Source organism: Myotis lucifugus, unplaced genomic scaffold (genome assembly GCF_000147115.1).
Source record: "Myotis lucifugus unplaced genomic scaffold, Myoluc2.0 scaffold_304, whole genome shotgun sequence".
Taxonomy (NCBI): domain Eukaryota; kingdom Metazoa; phylum Chordata; class Mammalia; order Chiroptera; family Vespertilionidae; genus Myotis; species Myotis lucifugus.
Genome location: NW_005871352.1, coordinates 409,053 through 415,052, shown reverse-complemented (window position 1 = coordinate 415,052; position 6,000 = coordinate 409,053).

Genomic DNA, 6,000 nt, shown 5'->3' with positions numbered 1-6,000 from the left:
TTTTATTTAATTTTTACATCCCTATGAAGTCAGTATTATTATTATCTGCATTTTATAGAGGAATAAAATGAAGATCAGAAGAGTTTTAAGGCAACCCCAAGTAATGCAGTTGGCAAGTGGCCAAGTTAGGATGTGAACCCAAGTCTGTCCTACCCCACAATCTGATGCCTAACCCAGGCTGCTGGGGACTCTAAATCTGGAGTCTGTGCCTTTCTCCCCCAAACTCGGTGCGAACTTTTGTATGCGTGTTGTTGTTGTTTTTTTTCCCCTGGAAAGGATTATGTTCTTTATCAGATTTTCAAATAGCTTGGCTCCCCTAAAGCACTGAATGATTAGCTGGTGGACCAGTTAGGATGCTGTTGCCTGCAAACAAAAGAAAACCCACTTCAAACTGGCCGTGTGTCAGTTTTCACACAGTGTCATCGGGATTCTTGCTTCACTTGGCTTCACCTTCCTGAGTGTGTTGGCTTTGTCCTCAGGCTTCCCTTGGTGGTAGCCAAAAGCCTGCAACAGTTCCAGGCCCAAAGCTGTTCACCACAGTCCGAAAGAAGGGTGTTTCCCTTCTCTCCACCATCCAAAAAACACTCGTGGGCTTCACTCTGAATCACAGCTAAGGTCATGGCCCCTGTCCTGACTGGTCACTGACTGGCCGAGGACTGTGTTCCTGGCCTATTCCTGAATCAATCCTGGTGGTAAAGAGCATAAGATTGCACGAGTGCCTTAGGCCACTAGGGACCCAACAACATGGCTGCTGCATGATGATCGGGGCAGGGGTGAAGTGGATGACGGGAGGCACCCAACAATACCTAATATAGTTAGTATTCTTCCTGTGATATCTCAAAGAAGACCTTAGAACAGACTCCCTATCTTTATGGGATAAGATGAAAGGAAATGCAGCTTCTAGTAGGAAGTTTTTGGCATTTCATTGTTCTCTTTGATTTGAGGAGTTTAATATCCTGCCTTCCTCCCATCCCCAATCAGAGTCTATTTGGTGAGACAGGGTGCTTCTACCCACTCAGAGAGATTTCCTTTAGATACAGTTTTCATTAGAATTGCTGCTTCTGAGGAGACTTCCATGCTCTGAGTTACAGCCTCTTTTGGGGCTATTTTTCACTTGTTTAAGAATGTATAGTCTCAGCCTCCAAGGGTGGGTGGAGAAGAGAAAGCGCATTTGAAAATGAGAATGTGAAGGAAGACAGAAGTCTTTTTATAAGAAACCAGAGTGATGACTTCATGTGTCTGAAAATATAATTATCCTCTTTTGTTTGCTTGATAGAGTTTTGATAGATAGAATCTTGACAGCTCTGTTATGAAATGTTAAAATGTAATTTAGGTTAAAAAACCTTAATTATCTTAAATTATAGTGTGAAGTCATATTCCAGGCTTTGATCCTTTTGTCGTGTGTGACATAGCAGGGGTGCAGGTGCAGGCACTCCAACTGCTGAGTTTGCATAAAAGAATGATTGGCTCCTGGGATGCCCTTAGGGGGAATATATGTATGTGCAGAGGGAAACCAGTGGGATTTGCCTCCTGCCCAGAAATTCCTGGATGATGTTAAACTTAGAGCTGAGGGGGCATTGCAAGTATTTCTATCAATTAGAGAATCTTGAGCACAACAGATTCTTAAGGACATGGCCTTCAACCACCTTCTCAGGCCCAAGAAGACATAAGACGTGGTGGGGAGGAGAGTGTGGGCTTTAGAGTTAGATATAAGACTCACCTCTCCCACTGACTTGCTGAGCAATCCAGGAATCATTATTTAAGATCTCTGAGCTTCAGTTTCCTCGGTTTACTAAAAATAGAAGAAGTCTCATTGACTTTCCTTATGGGGTCAGATTATCCCATCTCCCCTTTGTACTCACCCAGATACCCGCTTCTTTCCTCTCCTTCCTCCTTTCCTTCTAGTTCCATTATTTTCTTCCACCTGGCCTCTCTCTCACTCCTCCTCCCATCAAGGAGACAGGATGTTCATGTCCCTAGTCTACTAGAGTGATATGTAACACAGTTCATGGAGAAGTGCTGCATACAACTTTGCTAAGAGTAATATTCACCAACATTTTCATCAGCCATTTATCCGTCTTAGCAAATGTCAATAACAAAGTGAAATACTTCAGTGAGAGAGGGCTGATTAAGGTGACACATAGCTTTGTAGCATGGGTCCTGGAGTCAGAAACTCTGGGTTCAAGTCCTGCCTAATGCTGACCTTGGGCAAGTTAGCATTCTGTGCCTCAATTTCCTCTATAAATTGGGATGATAATAGGACCCACTTCATTGAGTTGCTGTGAGAAAAAAATAAGATAATAAATATATTCTTGGGAGAGCAAGTAATTAACGTGAACTATTATTGTTCCTCTAGCACATCAGTTCTGCCAGGTAAGATCTCTATTGTACACTCATGGAAGTCAGTGAAGGTCATATTCTTTCATGAAATGAAAACTCAACAAAAGTGGAAAAGCCTTTCTCTTCACTTTTACCATGGTGGAAACCAAGCTATATCTCCATAGACTATTTCCCTTGGGCAATCTGAGCACTGTGGGGCAGGGGTTGGGGGACAGGGGTGAATATTGTGCCCCAGACCCACTGCACTGCTGCCTGATTCCATGTCAGGAGGCTGCCAGCCACTGTTCCTTCACAGGCCACCCATCATGAGGACAGAATCCTACAGTCATTTTCTTAAAACAGAATCAATAATCAAGATTTTGTGTCTATTGAGTATTTTTACATAAGCAATCTCATTTAATTCTCATAGCAATCCCCTAAAGTCATTCCTGTCATTATCCCAACCTCACAGAGGAGAAACCTAAAGCATAGGGCAGTTAGGGGAACTGCCAGGTGAGATGGGTAGGAGTGGTAGGGATAGGATTCGTACCCAAGCCATCTCACTCTTCTGCCCATGGGCCCTGCTGTCCTTTCTGTTTCTCACCACAGGGTTCAGGGAGGTACTGAGTCTACTGATATCCTCCAGGCTGCCCTCTCCTACTTGGGTGCTCTTCTCAGTTTAGTGATTCAATCTCTGACTCCCTATTGAATGGTGATAAATGTTAATGCAGTTTTGGACTTCAGTGGTCTGTGGCTATTGTTCCAAAGGGAAAATCATGATTTAAAGGAGGCTTAGCAAAGTTTAATGAATCCTGTTGTCAGAAGGATGACTCCCCTAAGGCGTGGCTTGAGGCAGTGTCTTTTTGTGGGGCCTGCAAGAGTCCAGTGTGAAGGCAAATGAAAAGGGCCAGGTGCAAACATGGGTGGCCACACGTTTCCTCTCTTCCGTCAGATGGGATCCTTCCTCTCAGTCTTCCCAGATGTTCTTTCCACTCTGGGACCCTGTCTTCAACTCGAAAATCCTGCACAGCCCCAAGGAAGCAAGGATCAGTTGTTCAGTAAACACATTGCTCCTGCTTATTTTGAAGGTCACGTGGAACCCAGATTTGGAGGAGGAAAGAGAACGCGGTGAATTTTGTTACTCTTTGGAGCACCTGGGACTGCCCTGCCTGTCTCTGAGGGAACACCAGCGGTGCCCTGGGCTGTCTCTGGTGCCCGGGAAGCTCAGGGGAGCATTCATTGCCTCGGATAGGAGAACTCTCCCCAGACTCTCTCTCCCATTTGATCCACGCCCGTCCTGAAGCAGGGATTCTAAATGGTGCTCAGAGGATCATTTCCACAAGGTTCTTTCTCTTTGGAGCCTGATGGCTTACCATCTGCATTGGGAAAGGGTATTTAAAAAATACTTTACTTCTTTCTTATTAATAGTTGCTTATCCTACAAAGTTCCCATGTGCAAACAGGATGGGTGTTCATAATGCTGCAAAAGTTATTATGGGAAACCATTTGGCTCCAGGCCTCTGTGTACAACATGCTAAGACACACAGCAGAGTAACTTGGCTGGGGGGCCAGCAACACCGAGGGGAGCCGAGACGCTCTCCCCACCCCTGCCTGCCTATTCAGAAGATTTCTCTGTTTCCTTATTTTCGACATGTAGGGCTGTAAATTTGAGAGCTCACGGACATGTCAGCTATAGGAAGCCAGATTCTGTATAATGCTGCACAGGTAGTATTCCAGACTTGAAGACTTTAAAATAATCAGACATATACGTACTTGAGAGGCCAAACAAGAAAAGCTGAAGAAAGGCTGAGACAAGATGTGGCAAGTCTTATACAAATTATTCATAATTCCGTTCTGACTCATAGCAGGAGTTAAAACAACCTGAAAGCCCAAGACTGCAGCTGGTGAAGTGGGAGCCCTCGTGTGTTGATTCGCTGCCTCCAGTGCGGGCAGGCCAAATGGACGCCTTTGGGAGGGAGATCACTGCAGATAAAAAATGATCCTTCAAGGCCAAATGGTCGTTTGGCTGCAGGCCTCAGAGATTTGGTAACCAGAGTTGGACTGGAACCAAGGAAGAGGCTGAGGAAATTCTCAGCCATGGGCCACCTGGACAAGGGTGGTGGCCCTTTGTCTGCCTTGGCCCACACACTACAGATTGTCTCTGGAAAATGAGACTTCCATCGCCCAGTTTTCTTCAGAATAGGGTTGATGAGCTGTCTACTCCAAAATTACCTGGACCACTTATTAAAATGCCCATTTCAGGTCTCATCCCAGACCCCGCGATTCAGAAGCTGTGTGAGTGCTGCTGGGGAATCTGCTCTTCTAGAACATACTCTAGATGTCTCTTCATACTGGAAAGTGTGACAACCACTGCTGAAGTCTAATAGGCAAATACTTTCTTGGGCTCTGGCATAACCTAACTTTTTCTTTAATTCAGGAAGAGAAGGATCTATTAGGGTCCAGATTGGACATAGATGGGCAAGAATTTGATGCATCTGAGTAGAAAAATGAATTAGCAAGCATTTACCAAGGACTTTTGCCCAAGGAGAGGTGCTCAGTAATGTTTGTTGTGTTTGTTGATTTGTTGTGATGTCACCAGTGAGACACTCGGGTCATGTGGCAGGCTCTTGCCCTCAGAGAACTTTCACTCAGCTTGAGAAGTTAAGGTTCACACTCATGAAACACTTGTGAATCCTGTGAAGTAACATATACTTAAGTATTGGACTTCTTTGTGTAAAAGTTAAATATTAGGTAAAAACTGAGGCCTGGGATATAGGAAAAGCTTCATGGAGGAGATGGGATATAAACTGGATTGTGAAGAATGAGGCCTAAGGAAGTGGATGGGAAGTTCCCTGGTGGGAAGCATACTGTCTGACGGCCCAGAGGTGGAAGCAGGCTTGGGGGCTGATGGCAGTAAGGAGACCACAGTGGTCTGAGTGGAGGGATGTGCTGGAAGATGGTAGGAAGGGCTGGGTCATAAAGAGCAGTAGAACGGGTAGAGGAATGCAGATGAGAAAAGGGAGATACTGAAGCTATTGAAGGCTGTTGAGTAGCAGGTCAACATGATTTCATGGGCTCAGCAGAGACAGGAGAGTGGTTACTATTTCTGTGGGTTCCCAACGCTGGGTGCCACTTGCAAGCTGGTAGGGAGAGTGGTGAGAAGTCAGATACATCTGAGGAGATTCAGTTTAAAATCTGCATTTGAGATGGATGGCCTAGGGCCGTGGTCGGCAAACCGAGGCTCGTGAGCCACATGCGGCTCTTTGGCCCCTTGAGTGTGGCTCTTCCACAAAATACCACATGCGGGTGCGCACATACAGTGCAATTGAAACTTTGTGGCCCATGCACAGAAGTCGGTATTTTTTGGAAGAGCCACACTCAAGAGGCCAAAGAGCCACATGTGGCTCGCGAGCCCCAGTTTGCCAAGCCGCAGTTTGCCGACCACTGGCCTAGGGCAGCAGCAGGCAGTTCTGGGGCTGCCAGATCCTGGCTGGCAGAGGAGAGGGTCACCAAGTCAGTCCAAGATGTCTGGAGCCAGATACTGAGTTGAGTCGAGGTCACAGACTGTGGAATCTACAGTGGAGAGGCCCAGGGCTTCAGAGGCAGGGCTGGAGGCCAAAGCAGACATTGAAGTTAGCAAATACGGAAAGACTTGGCACAGAGAATTGGTGGACTTGGTCTG